The sequence below is a fragment of the Chiloscyllium punctatum genome, chromosome 25 (genome assembly GCF_047496795.1).
Source record: "Chiloscyllium punctatum isolate Juve2018m chromosome 25, sChiPun1.3, whole genome shotgun sequence".
NCBI lineage: Eukaryota > Metazoa > Chordata > Chondrichthyes > Orectolobiformes > Hemiscylliidae > Chiloscyllium > Chiloscyllium punctatum.
Window position 1 is genome coordinate 23,852,765 of NC_092763.1, and position 15,769 is coordinate 23,868,533.

At 42.0% G+C, this 15,769-nt stretch overlaps 1 pseudogene; it reads left to right on the forward strand.

The window, feature by feature from the left end:
* Positions 1-1,177: 1,177 nt before the first annotated feature.
* On the forward strand, positions 1,178-6,488 carry LOC140495626 (interferon-inducible GTPase 5-like; annotated as a pseudogene).
* Positions 6,489-15,769: the final 9,281 nt, after the last annotated feature.

Below are 15,769 nucleotides of genomic sequence, written 5' to 3' on the forward strand. Positions count from 1 at the left end.
ACTCAATCAAGTTTGTGAGACATGATTTCACACGCACAAAGCCATGTTGACTATCCCTAATCAGTCCTTGCCTTCCCAAATACATGTACATCCTGTCCCTCAGAATTCCCTCCAACAACTTGCCCACCACTGACGTCAGGCTCACTGGTCTATAGTTCCCTGGATTGTCCTTAGCACCCTTCTTAAACAGTGGGACCACATTAGCCAACTTCCAGTCTTCCGGCACCTCACCTGTGACTATCGATGATACAAAATGATACTTCTCTTTATAGACCAGTGAATAGGTCAGAGAAATGTGTGAAATATCAGAAAGCTCTCCTGCTAAGTGAAATAACTCCAAATTTAACTACAATGTTTGAGTGAGATCTTGCTTCTTTCTCAGTTCAGGAGTTAATATCATCCCCAATACATCACTAGTTATTAGCTCGCAGTTTAGAGCAGAATCATCATTCCTTATATGTGGCTGAATGCTACCCTGAATAATTTCAGGGAGAATGCCCAGTGAGTGGCAATAGCTTCATTTAGGAATAGCAATAATCCAAACCAAGATTAGAGTGGTGCTGGAAAAGCACAGCAGGTCAGGCAGCATCCAAGGAGCAGGAAAATCGATGTTTTGGGCAGAAGCCCTTCATCATGACGGCTCCTGCCCAAAACATCGATTTTCCTGCCCCTTGGATGCTGCCTGACCTGCTATGCTTTTCCAGCACTACTCTAATCTTGATTTGAATCTCCAGCATCTGTAGTCCTCACTTTCGCCTAGTAATCCATACCAACCTGCAGTTCAGGGAGTCGATACTGCAGCTGACAAATTAATGATGTTTAAACTAGCTCTTCATAGAATTTTTTCTGTACAACATTTCGTTTTTGCTGAATTAACTTCTGGAAGTATTTCTAATTCATTTCAAATGAGAGTTTTGATGGTGAAAACTTTGGTAATTTAAATAAAAACATTACTTATATGATGCACACATCACTGGCAACACCATTACGTTTGGCCAAGTTTCTCTTCAACCAAGTGCTTGCTGGGCCATTTCAGAGAGCAGATAAAAGTCAAGCACGTTACTCTTGAGTCTGAAATTATATGTAGGCCAGACCAGATAAAGGTGGCAGATTTCTTTTCCGAATGGGACATTATTGAATGAGGTGGTATTTCCAACAATCAGCGATAGTGTCTGAAATGAGGCACGGGGACGAATCTTCCCAGGCACGAATGACCTGGGCATTGACAAGAAAGTTAGGAAAAGTGAATGAGATGGCAAGTGAGTGGCTTCTCAACTTTGAGACCAAAATATATAATTTTCAGCCAAGTGTTGAACTGTAAGATGAGATTCTCACTTGTGAGTAGCGAGAAGCCGATTTGTATGCATTAAAATCTCTTATTAGTTAATGACATGTATGAACACACCAGCTAGTTTCAAAACAGTTTCTACCCTACTGTTGTTAGAATACTGAACGGACTCACAAACTCTTATCATTCGCCTGTATCTGTGTTTTTGTTTTTGCCACTGTTTAACTATTTTGATACATAACTCTGTGATCTGTCTGTATTGCTCACAAGACAAAGCTTTGCACTGTGCCTTAGAACATGTGATAATAAATTCAATTGAATTCAATTTAATCTCACCACAGTTGTAAACTGTTTCCCATTCGCCCACCATGAATAGAAACTGGGCAACAATAATTCCCAAAATGAAAGTCAGAACAAGTACATAGCAACTCAAGCTCAATATTTGCTCGTCTGGACCTTTATCTTGGACACCAAGCACCAACATCTCAGGGCACCCTCCATGGATGGTAACATCACACAAGCCCTATACACGGACCTTGGTATCCAACATATATCAGCTTCACCCAGTCATTATGGCACATCCAAATTCAGTTGCAATGCTTCACTATGTGGTGTGTTTATTGCAGTACTATTGCCAGGACATTTTGCATGCAGGACCTAGAACCCATCTCATGGATTTTTTGTGTGTGTGTGTGTGTGTGTGTGTGTGTGTGTGTTATACATTGACAGTTCATAATTATTTATAGGTAATTTGAATCATTTATTTGTAATAAACAGCAATTCTTGTTAAGTATAGAAACCTGATTGATGTTTTCTGTCAACTTGGGTCTGAAAGACAGTTAAATTCTGTATCCTTCTTAAACGCTTCACATTTATGATAACTCTGGGAGTTGTAGAACTTTATTTCCAGCACCCTGCTCTAGTGAGGTGAAATGATACAATGCAGTCTATTCTTCAGTCAACGCCACAGTGGAGCAGATAATAGACTTGCTGTCGGTGAGGTTCCAGTGTTTACATCGGTCTGGGGAGTGGATATTGCAGTGCAGAGTGTGACGCATAATTCTGGTGTGCAGTGCTCTATGCAACAGGAGCAGGCAAAGGAGCCACGTACTGGTTGTTGAAGAGCTAAAAGTTGGAATTTATAGTCTGAAGAGGAAGGTGAAGACATTAAGAAGGAGGGACATCACCTTCTGCATGGTAAGAGTCAGACAGGACTGAACTGATACTGGGCTGCTGTCAATGAGAGCCAAGGGCAGTGATTACTCATTGACTTTAAATTTGTAATTTCTTTATTGGCAAGAAAGCCCAGTTTGTACCCGAAAACAAATGCAGTTTTTGTTTGTTTATTGTTTTCTTCCATTGTTGATAATACAAAATGATTTTTTTTTTGCCTTATTTGAAGGCTTTCCTTCATGTGATTGTCCCATGTTGAACCAAGATGCTGGGCTGCACAGACAAAGGGAAAGAGTAGCATTGAATTAAACAGACTAAGAATGTGTAAGCTGTGTGATCTGGCTTTTAAGTAACAATGCAGAAAGATGCAGTTTTACATGCAATGAGCTGTCAGCCAATGTGTGCTGAGAAGTATTGGATTGTGGATTTCCTCCCAATATCCGCATGATGAAAGGTAACTGTGGACTGCAACACTTGACTAGGTGCACAGCTGGGCTTGAAGAATGGTGCTAGTGCCAGGGGACCTTAGATACCCCAGCAGTGGCATGTACTTAAAACGATGGCAAGGATAAACTGAGTTCCACAGAAAAATAGTGCGTAGGTATGAGGAGAGTTTGGAAAAGTAGAGTGAGACAATGTGCTCAGCCTTGTAAAGAGAAACTGCTTAAAACCCAACAAAATGTACTCTTGGATTCAGTTCCCATATCCAACTCTTTCTCTATGATGCTTTTGCTTGATTCACAATAAGAGCAACATTACTGAAATAGATGCCTACAAATTTACAGTGACGATAAATCCACTGGGACTGCATGCTTCAATCTCTAATTGAGGCTAATTTTTGTTTTGGCTTCTTTATCCATCCTTGCAAGTGTCACTCAAATCAAGTCTATTGCCCTATGTTTGTTGGGGCAATCTTACTTTCAATACAGTGAGTCCAGCACAGAGACTTATTCTCAGGAAGATTTCTTTCCAATCCTATTAAACCCATTATCCAATTTCACTGTACATCACCTCAAACCTGGAGAAAGTGAGGACTGCAGATGCTGGAGATCAGAGCTGAAAAATGTGTTGCTGGAAAAGCGCAGCAGGTCAGCCAGCATCCAAGGAGCAGGAGAATCGACATTTCGGGCATAAGCCCTTCTTCAGGAATGAGGACACCTTTTTCACATTTTTCATCACCTCAAACCTGTCTTCTGAACCATTTCTGAAAAGAAATCAATTCTCTATACTAATCCTTGTTTTGCCTGGGAAGTATCAGATTCAGCACGGTGCCTCAGCTCCAGGGATCCAGGTTTGATTCCAACCTCAGGCAACTGTCTGTGTGGGTTTCCACTGGATGCACCAGTAATTTCCTGCAGTCCAAAGATGTGCAGGTTAGGTGGATTGGCCATCCTAAACTACCCATATTGTTCAGAGATGTGCAGGCCAGGTAGTTTAGCCATGGGATATATAGGATAGGGGGTTGGGTGTGGGTGGGATCCTGTTTGAAGGATTGGTGTAGACCAGTTAGGCGAAATGGCCTGTTTCCACACTGTTGGGACAGAAGGCTCACTGGACCTGAAACTTTAATTTTGTTTTTCTCTGCACAGATACTGCCAGACCTAATGTGTATTTCCAGCAATTTCTGTTTTTGCCTCTGATTCCCAGAATTTGCAGTTCTTCTGGTTTTGTTTAGACCTGATACTGGTTTCATTCCCTAAATGAGATTAGTGAGCCAGTTGAGTTTTTACTTCAATCAACAATATTTTCATGGTAATCCTCAGTTCCTGAATTCCAGATTTTTAGTGGATTCACATTTCACCATCTGCAATGCAGAACTTGAACCAGAATTCCCAGACCATTTTATGGGTCTCTGGATTAATGTCCTGTGAAAATACCACAAGGCTGTCACCTCCCCTATCAGTGTCTGTCAGAAAAAGGGTCAGTTCTCAGTCATTTCATTATGCTGACTGATGGGCTAAAGCTAGACACCAACCCTCCTATAGACCATCGTAATATGGATCAGGAATTCCCAAAGGGTGTTTGTGTTTCTCTGTCGGTGTGAAGATGCCGCTCGGGTGATTTTAATGGCAGATTTTCAGGGATGTAAAATCTTTTTCAATCTCCACCTCTCCTTTCTCTGTTGTCCTGGAAATTCCCCAATACAAGTGCCTCTGAGGGTCAGGACCTTCCCACTTCTCCTCCAACCATGGTTTGTTTCCTCCCTTCTGCTTGCAGCCAGTAGGTTCAATGGTGGTGTGTAATTGGGCCTATAAGCAGCAAGCGTCGGAGAGAAACAGACAATGTTTGGAGGAGCATTGAATAGGGTCAGAGTGAGCAACAGTGATGGTTTTGAGATGTCTGTAGTGATACAAGAAATTGGAAAAAGTTAGGGTACCAGTGACATAGACCACATATTATACTGATTACCCCTCATATGGATTACAGCCAAACTGATCATCTCTTTGCACTGGTCATCCCACACTGATATCACACATCCAATGTGATAGCTTAGAAGAGAAGACAAAAAGCCTTAGTGGTAACTGTGTGAAGAACTTTGAGTGGTATATGAGGGCAAGTCTCTCCTTGTTGGCAGCATATAGGAGATGTTCTTCCTCAGCTGTGATGCCTACTCATGAGTTCAAGAAAGAGTAGATACTTGCAAACAGAGACCAATTAACTGCTCATTGTTCATTGTGGGACATCACAGTGCATAAATTGTCATATTTGGTTACATAACAATATTAATTGTAATTCACCAGTAATTAAATTGATGTGCAACGTGAGAATGTGGCAATTTGCAAAATAAATGCAAGATCTTTTACATGATTCAACACAGCATGCTAAATATTTCATTACAGAGACACATTCTTCAGTCCAGGAGAATTTAAAAAACTGCAATCAGCTTACAAAACAGGTGCACTTAAAGCAGTTAAACCAATGATATGGAAGAAGTTAGATGAGATGGACAATACAGAGCTGAACATCGCAGTAATGGGAAAAACAGAATCTGAGAAATCCAATTTCATCAATGCAGTGAGAGGACTTCAGGAGAATGATGAAGAAGCAGCTATTGTTGGCTACAATAAATCACAATGGAGCCAATCAGATATAAGCATCCCAACATGCCAAATGTTTATTTCTGGGATCTTCCTGGAATTAGAATGCCAAAATTCCAGGCTAAAAAATACCTGAAGGAAATGAATTTTAAAAGATTTGATTTCTTCATTGTTATCTCAGCCAATCAATACTCAGAAAATGATGCAAAACTTGCCAAAGAGATTGAATGTCGGAAGAAGAATTTCTACTTCATTCGGGCTGAAGTTGATAATGATCTCAATTCATTGAGAAAGGGGGGGGTAAAAGAGATTGAAGATGAGGAAGAACTGGGGAAGATTAAAAATGACTGTGTTAGTGAATTGTTGAAGGCAGGTATTTCAGTACACAATGCCTACCTCATGTCATACTTTAATCTGAATCTTTACGATTTTAATCTTTTCAATGAAACTATTGAGGATGATCTTCGAAATATAAAGAAAAGTCTATATAGACTGTCCATTCCAAACTTAAACTCAGAGATTGTTGAGAAAAAAAGGAGAGAGCGAGAGAAAAGAATCTGGATGTTGGCAACACTTTCTGGGGAAATGGGAGCAGTGCCAGGTTCTGGAAGTGCCGTTAGCTGTAACATTGAGGTACTGATTGGAGGAATACATCATTTCCATAAATCTCTGGATCTGGAGAATGCCTCTCTTCAAAGACTGGCCAAGATGGCAGCTAAAACTGTGGAGGATCTGAGGGTAATGGGAACAACACCCCTGGCAAGGGAAATAACTCCCAATTTAATTCCAGAGTTACAACAAGGTCACACTGCTATCACCATATCAGAACTTAAATACAGCCTTGACTTTATACCAGTCATAAGTTCCCTCTTTGAAGAAGGATCGTCATTTCTTATGATCTACAAATGCTGAATGCTGCACTGGATAATCTTACAGAGAACGCAGAAAGCGTAGTGAAGACTGCATTCGGGACTGAGTCAATCCGGTGAGTCAATGTGATTGCTGATATAATTAAAGGGCTCTAAGCTGGAACATTGCAGGGATTCTGCTTTATTTATACTCCAGTTTTGAGAGTTTATTGCTAAAAATATTACTTATCCATTTCAGGGAAGGGGTCTGTGGATCAGTGTTTGGTGAATGAGTTCGGGTAAAATGTGATATGAAAATGAGAAGGATATGAAGTTTAAAAGACCTCAGCTAATTTCACAAACACATTGCAGTCAGGGAATTCTTTCCATTAAACAGAATAACAAGGAAGCCTCCCTGTGCCCAAATCACTAAAGCATCCACCACTGAAAGTAACCATTCAGTCCATCATGTCCGTAGTCAGAAACGTCTGCATACCTCAATGACAGTGATGGATTCAGTTCCCATGTCCAGCAACTTCTCTGTGATGTGTTATGGACCAGGCCTGATCTCTTCAAACCATTTCAAGGAAGTAGCCCCGATCCTAACTTTGTTTTAAGCAGGTGTAACGCCGATATTCCAGGAGGGATGCAGTTGGTCAAATCATGTAGTTTTAAACAAAACAGAATTTATTTACAAGTTTACTAAATGAAACACAAACAAAAGAGAACAGAACACGGAATGACCTAATCTATTTGAAAACCCAAATAGCCCTTGATTCCTTTGTCTAATCCCAAACTGTCAATGAATTGAAAACTCCAAAGAATTCTGACCCTCTGAGAGAAGAAATTTCTCATTGTTTCAGTTTTAAACAGGAGATGTTTTGTTATGAAACTGTATCCCCAAGATCTAGATTCCCCGGAGAAAATTCTCTCAGAAACCACCCTAACAAGATCCCTCAGAATCTAATAAGTTCAATAAGATGATGCATCACTCCTTTAAATTCCAATGAATTCGATTCCAGCCTGCCCCACCCTCATGATCCAACCCCATTCTTAGAAACATTGATCAAGTGAACTTCCCTCAAACTGCCCCCAATGCAAGCTCTCCAATGTGATTAAAACTGTTTGAGTGGCATGGTGGCTCAGTGGTTAGTACTACTACCGGACAGCACCAGGGACCCGGGTTCAATTCCCACCTCGAGCAAATGTCTGTGTGGAGTTTGCACATTCTCCCCATGTCTGCTTTTGCTCCGGTTTCCTCCTACAGTCCAAAGATGTGCAGGTTAGGTGAATTGACCAAATTAGATTGCCCATAGTGTTAGGTGCATTAGTCAGAGGTAAATGTAGGGGAATTGGTCTGGGTGGGTTCCTCTTCAGAGGGTTGGTGTGGACTTGTTGGGCCGAAGGGTCTGTTTTCACACTGTAGGGAATCTAATCTTATTTATCACCTTCACTATGTATCCATGCAACTACTACAAATAAACACGGTTTCTTGAAAAGATATGTTAACCTCTCCTCTTCAATAGCACTTCCACAGAAGAGGAGTAGCCTAAATATCCAGAGATCTCTGTTTGACTTTCACCTCAACCCTCTGTCTTCAACTCTGTCACTGCATCAGCACTATGAAGCAGCAACCAGTACACACCCATTCAGTCAGGATGAGGTAAGTGTGATGGAAGACTCAATGGTGATACGTCAACACAAAGTGGAGAATAGAGATTTGAACTGGGACCAGAGAAACAATCTCTACTGTAATGAGATAGAAAATCATTGCCCTTTGCTGCAGTACATCAGAATACAGATCAGGGAAAGGGGGGTTTATGTTCTAGCAAAGATAAATTTGTGAGTTATTCATTTCATTTTTTTATGGGATCTCACAGTGTAGATATTAGCTGTTACATGTGGCTACATGACATCAGTGTTTCTATTTCACCAGGAGTGTATTGGGCATGAAGAGCTGAATTTTCCCATATTTTGAAGGAATTATTTACAGTACAGGAGGAGTCTATTCCATCGTTTCTGCACCAGCTCCCGGAACAGCTACCTAGCTAGTCTCACTTTCCCACTTTCTCAGTAATCCTCTGAATTAATCATTTTCAAGTACATATCTGGTTCTCTTTTGAAACATCCTAAGGAATCCATCTCCAACATTCTCCCATGCAGTGCAATCCAAATCCTAACAACTCCGAGTAAAGAAGTTTCTCCTCATCTCACTCCTAGCTTTCTTGCTGACAATCTTGAAACTGTGACCCCTAGTCACTGCCATTCCAACAAATGGAAACAGAATATTCTTCTTTAACATGTCAAAATTGTTCATAATTTTTAACACTGCGAGAAGGACACTTTTAATCTTCTCTGCTTTAAAGAGAATAAGCCACATTTCTCTCGTCTTTCCTTACATCTAAAATCCATAATTCTTGGTTTTACTTTAGTAAATATACTTTGCACTCTCTCCAAGATTTTATCATCCATCCTTAAATAAAGATCTTAAAACAGTGGTGACAACTCCCCTGATGAGGGAAATAACTCCTGATGTCAAATATAGAATGCATTGGGGTCTCACTGCTGTCTCCACCTCAGCAGTTGAGCTTGCTGTATGTAATATTCCAATCATTGGTTCTCTCTTTGGAGCTGGATCATCATTTCTTATGGCATACATGTTGCTTAAAGACGAACTAGACGATTTTACAGAGAATGAACAGAGAGTGATAAACACTGAATTTGGGACTGAATCAATCCAGTGAGTCTGTGCCGTAGCTGATCAGTTAGAGATGTCTTGTTATGAACATCATCAAGACTGACACATTGTGTTAATATCTGATTGGGCACCATTAACAATTTCGCTTGCTTACTGTTGACAAAGTTTCAAATCCCAGATGCTGACTAACAGAATAAAATGACAAGATTCCAGAATTTTGGATAAATAAAGTAGACTTCATTACACAGAGTTAGAGAAGTAAAACAATCTATTATGCATGTAACTTATAAATAAAACAGAATGAAACTCTCAAACCATCTCACATTGTTCTGGAAACAACATTGGCAAGTTCAGTCCTGCCAACCCTCCAAATCCTCCTTATTAACATCTGGGGTGTGTGCCAAGTTGGAGATCTGTCTCACAGAGCAGTCAATAATCAATAAAGTCATACTAATAAGATCATATCTTATAGACAATGTTCCAGATATCATCTTCACCATCCCTCAGGATGTCCAAAATCACTAATTGTACAACTCTATTATAAAGTCAATAGGTATAGTCACACAGTGGTATACAGACAGGAATGATTTGCCCTTGAAGTTCTCATCATTGATTTTGGACACCATGAGGTCTCATGACATCTGGTCACACACGGGCAAAGAAACCTGCTGTTTACTAGGTAGCAGCCTCCCTCAGATGATGAACCAGTCCTGACTGTTTTAAGCATCACTTGGAGTAAGCACTGAGGGTGATAATGGCACAAAATGTACCTGGCTGAGGAACTTCAATGTCCACCATGAAGTGTGGATCAGCAGCTTGATTGTTTGAGCCCGGTAGGACATTGCTGTTAGACTGTGTGCGACAAAACGGAAAATATATTTGACCTCATCCTCACCAATCTACCTGCTGCAGATACATCGATACGAGTGGCCACTCCACAGTCCTTGTGGAGACAAGGTCCTGTCTTCACATTAATAAATTATGTTGTGTGATACAATCGCCAGGTTCAATGGGACAGATTTTAAACATACTTTGTAACTGAAGACTGGGCATCCATGAGACTCTGTGGGTAGTCAGTAGCAGCAAAGTTATAGCTAAGTTTTATGAGTATGACTTTGTTGGTTATTGACTGCTTTGTGAGACAGATCTCCAACTTGGCACAACCTGCAATCTCAGGGGCTGGAATATTTCCACTCAACCCTTGCTACCAAGTTTGGGGATCAACCTTTTAAGAGTCAAGAATGCTCAAGAACATGCCAGGATCAGCACCACGCATAACTAAAATTGAGATATCAATCTGGTGAAGTTGCAACACAGCTGCAACAACTTATATGCGAAACACCCAGATGTCCCAGCATCAAAGATGTCAGTTTTCAGCAAATTCAACTTACCCCATGGGCTAACCATGATAACATTTCAGCAATATTACTGCACACTTGTGCTCCAGAACATGCCACTCCCTGAACCAAGCTGTCCCAGTACAGTTTCAACACCAGCATCTACCCGACAATGTGGAAAACTGCCCAGGTTTGTCCTGCACAACAAATCCAACCCAGCCAAATACCTCTCCATCAGTCTACACGCGATCATGAGTAAAGTGGTGGAAAGTGTCGTCAATAGTGCTTTCATGCAGCAATAATCTAAGAAAATTATAATATAAATCGGACGATCACATTTGGGATAGAAAATTCCAGCTTCTGGATATTCTAATGGCCCGGTGTGGAAATCTCATCCAGTTCCTTCATGAAGGTTTCATCTTGGAGTGTGGCGTTGAGGTCTCATTCCAGTGAAGAGATCTTGTAATCCATCCTGAGGCAGTAGTCTTCCATTGTGATGGTCTTGGCTTGGCGTGGCGATTTCCAGATTTGGTGGTTTTGTCCCAGCATGTAGGTCTCATAGAAACCTCGAAGACAGGATCAGGAGGAGGCCATTCAATCCCACCATCAGGAACATCCTCCTTGCATCCACCATGTCTAGCCCTGTCAGAATTTTATAAGTCTCTATGAGATTTCCCCCTTCCATCTCATTCATTTGAACTCCAGTAAAAATAGTCCTAATCTAGTCGATCTTTCCTCAGAAGTCAGTTCCACCATCCCCAGAATCAGTCTGGTAAACTTTCGCTGCACCCCCTTGAGAGCAAGAGCATCTTTCCTCAGAAAACCAGACCAAGACTGCACACACTATTCTAGGTGTGGGCCTCACCAAGGCCCTAATAACTGCACCAACACATCCCTGCTCCTGTACTCGAAACCTCTCACAATGAAGGCCAACATAGCATTTGCCTTCCTTACCTCCTGCTGTACCTGCGTGCTTACCTTCAGCAACTGGTGAACAAGGACACCCAGGTCCCACTGCACACTCCCCTCTCCCAATGTACAGCCATTCAGGTAGTAATCTGCCTTCTTGTCTTTGCTTCCAAAGTGAATAACCTCACATTTATCCAAATTATGATGCATCCCCCATCGATTTGCCCACACACCCAAGCTGTCCAGATCATGCTGAAAGATCTCTGTTTCCCAGTCACAGTCCACCCTCCCACCCAACTTGGTACCATCTGCAAACTTTGAGATGTTATTGTTTCCTCATTTTGTTTCCTCATCCAAAACATTAACATACATTGTGAACAGCTGGGGTTCCAGTACTGATCCATGTGGCACCCCACGAGTTACTGCCTGCCAATTTAAACAAGACCCATTAATTCCTATCTTTGCTTCCTCTATGCCAACCAGTTTTCTATCTATTAGATTAGATTACTTACAGTGTGGAAACAGGCCCTTCGGCCCAACAAGTCCACACCGCCCCGCCGAAGCGTAACCCACCCATACCCCTACATCTATATCTACCCCTTACCTAACACTACGGGCAATTTAGCATGGCCAATTCACCTGACCTGCACATCTTTGGAGTGTGGGAGGAAACCGGAGCACCCGGAGGAAACCCACGCAGACACAGGGAGAATGTGCAAACTCCACACAGTCAGTCGCCTGAGGCGGGAATTGAACCTGGGTCTCTGGCGCTGTGAGGCAGCAGTGCTAACCACTGTGCCACCGTGCCGCCCATCTTAATACACTTCCCCTAATCCCATGTGCTTTAACGTTGTGCAATAATCGCTTATGTGGAACTTTGTCAAACATTTTCTTAGAGTTTAAATATACAACTCTACTAGTTATATCTTCATAGAATTCCCACAGATTTGTTAAGCCTGCTTTCCCTTCATAAGTCCATGCTGACTCTCTCTGATTCTGCCACTGCTTTCTAAATACTCTGCAATGAAGTCCTTGATAATGGATTCATGAATTTTCCCCCAGATGTTAGGCTTACTGGTCTATAATTCCCTGGTTTCTCCCTCCCTCCCTTTTTGAATACTGAAAGACATTAGCTACCTTCCAATCTGCAGGGACTGTTCCAGAGTCGATAGAATCCTGAAAGATGACAACAAATGCATTTATTTTTTTCTAGAGCCAGTTCCTTAAGTACTCTGGGATTTAGATTATCAGACCCTGGGGATTTATCCACCTTCAACCTCAATTTTCCCAGCACCATTTCTCTATTAATATTCATCTCCCTCAGTTCTGCTTTCTCACTAAATCTTGCAAACTCCAACATTTCTAGTATCTGTCTTTTGTGAAGACAGCACCAAAGCCTGTATTCAGTTGCTCACCAAATCTTTGTCCCCTATTATACATTCCCAATCTCTTTCTCTTCACATACCTACAAAACTTAGTGTCAGTCTTTACATTCCCTGCAAGCTTACTCTCATATTTTATTTTCCCTTTCTTAATCAATATCTTGGTCCTTCTTTGCTGAATTCTAAACTGTTGTCAATCCTCAGATCTATTATTTTCCTTGTTCCCATTGGTGGGGAGGTCTTCTTTGGTGGCAGCTTCCAGGTATTCCAGTGATCATTATCTTAATTGGCTCTAGCCTGAACTGAAATTGGTCTGAGATGAACTCAGTCTTACTTTTTTCTTATCTTTGACTTCTATCAATAATGGGGAGGCTCTGTGGTATGGCAACTTATCAAACACGTCATTGTTATTTTTTAAATAAAAATACACGTGACAATTCTATGTTATATCTAATATATACTATATGTTTAGAGGACTTCAGGACTGTGAAAATGGATTTATTTCAACTTTTGGCAACGCCTCAAATATTTCCTTTAAGCAACTCACAGAAAGTTCATTGTGAACAATGCAATTTTTTAAAACAATGTTTCTGAGAAAATTACATGACTGATGATAACAGCATGTTTGGATTTTGACCTGGGGTGGGAGCTGCTTTTGAACAATGACTGTGTATGTTAACCAATCATTGTATCCATATTGAAGAGGTTCTCTTTTACAAATAAACCATTCGTTGTTGGGAATCCTGGTTGGTTGTGTCTTGTTTAAGTCTTATATTGATGGGTATTTAATTGGTTATCCTGGTAACTGGAAAAACATTATTTTTATTTTATGGTGTGAGCCATGGAGCACTGGGACCAGAGAGAGTGCACCCTGCATTCAGTCGTAATAACACAATCAGCACATTCCAGGACACTTGGGCGGCAGAATAAGACGCTCAGTCGGAGCTCCTCTGTTAGTTTCATTTCCTTTCTCTTTTTCTCCCCTTTTCCTCCAACCCCCCAACCTTTAACTACCCCTATCTTGAGGAGCATGTCAGGGAAGATGGTCTGTCACGGGAAATCGGGCAGGAGCTGTGCATGCGAGCTGTGATCTGCAGCGGCAGCGGAACAAGCATGGGCCGAATCGCAGACCGAATCCCGGAGCGAAATAGACAATGGACAATAGGTGCAGGAGTAGGCCATTCTGCCCTTCGAGCCTGCACCACCATTCAATATGATCATGGCTGATCATCCTTAATTAGTATCCTGTTCCTGCCTTATCTCCATAACCCTTGATTCCACTATCCTTGAGAGCTCTATCCAACTCTTTCTTAAATGAATCCAGAGACTGGGCCTCCACTGCGCTCTGGGGCAGAGCATTCCACACACCCACTACTCTCTGGGTGAAGAAATAGCAGAGTGAGTTCAGGCTTGGCTGAAAATCCTGGCATGAGAGCGGCAGAGCAGGGCATGGGTTGGGTCCGCAGCGAGGCGTGGGCTAGTGTTGGAGCAACAGCAGCAGCAGCAGGGCAAGGACGGACTGGAGTTGGAGCTACAGCAGCAGGGCGAGCATGGGCTGGAGTCCCAGCTGGGAGTGGAGGTAGCATTGCCTCATGTTCTGCAGCCGATGGGCATGGGCTAATGTTGGAATGGACGAGAACTTCAAGTAATTTAAGTAATTTATAGTCACTTCCTTTTATCATTCTGTACTTTTCAGCACCGCCTTCTTGACCTGCAATCTTCTTCCCAACCTCTCCGTCCCTACCCCCGCTCCGGCCTATCACCCTCACCTTAACCTCCTTCCAGCTATCGTATTCCCAACGCCCCTCCCCCAAGTGCCTCCTCCCTACCTTTTATCTTAGCCTGCTTTAGACTCTTTCAGGGATTCATTTGATCCCTACTCTCTATATCTGACATTTGCTTCCTTCATTTTTTTGACTCAAACCTCAGTTTCACTGATCATCCAGCATTCCCTACACCTGCTAGTCTTGCCCTTCACCCTAACAGGAACATGCTGGTTCCTCTCCCCTTTGAGAATATTCCGCACCCTTTCCAAGACATCCTCGATCCTGGCACCAGGGAGGCAACAATCCATTCTGAAGTCTTGTTGCCAGCTGCAGAAATGTCTATACATGCCTTGGACTAGACAGTCCTCTATCACAATTGATCGCTTGGAACCTGATGTACTCTTCCTGACAGTAGAACCAGTCTCGGTACAGCAACCTGGCTGTCAGTGTTAGTTTCCCCTTAGAGTCCAACACTTGCTACATTTTCCAAAACAGTAAACTTATTTAAGATGGGCATAGCCACAGGAGATTCCTGACTCACTCTCCTAACTATCCTCGAGGAAACCCATCTACCTGACGGTATCTGCCATCCATCACAACCCTGGTGCCTGTAAACTCTTCTTTGCCTCTAACTACCGCTCCAATCTATCCTTGTGATCAGATAGGATTCATAACCAAACTCACTTCCCGCAGTTATAATCATCAGAAGCATTGAAATTCTCCCTAATCTCCCATGTCTGACAGGATATTAACTTCCTGTTTAGTATGCTTTCCTTTATTGGTCACAGTATTGAGTACAGGTGTTGGGAGGTCATGTTCTGGCTGTATAGGACATTGGTTAGGCCACTGTTGGAATATTGTGTGCAATTATGGTCTCCTTACTATCGGAAGGATGTTGTGAAACTTGAAAGAGTTCAGAAAAAATTTACAAGGATCCTACCAGGGTTGGAGGGTTTGAGCAAAAGGTGAGGCTAAATAGGCTGGGGCTGTTTCCCCTGGAGCGTCAGAGGCTGAGGGGTGACCTTATAGACGTTTATAAAATCATGAGGGGCAAGGATAGGTTAAACCGACAAGATCTTTTCCATGGAGTGGGGAGTCCAAAACTAGAGGTTTAGGGTGAGAGGAGAAAGATAATAAAAGGGACCTAAGGAGCAACTTTTTCATACAGAGGGTGGTACGTGAATGGAACAAACTGCCAGAGGAATTGGTGAAGGCTGGTACAATTGCAACATTTAAGAGGCATCTGGATGAGTATATGAATAGGAAGAGTTTAGAGGGATATGAGCCAAATACTGGAAAATGGGACTAGATTAGGTTAGGATATCTGGTC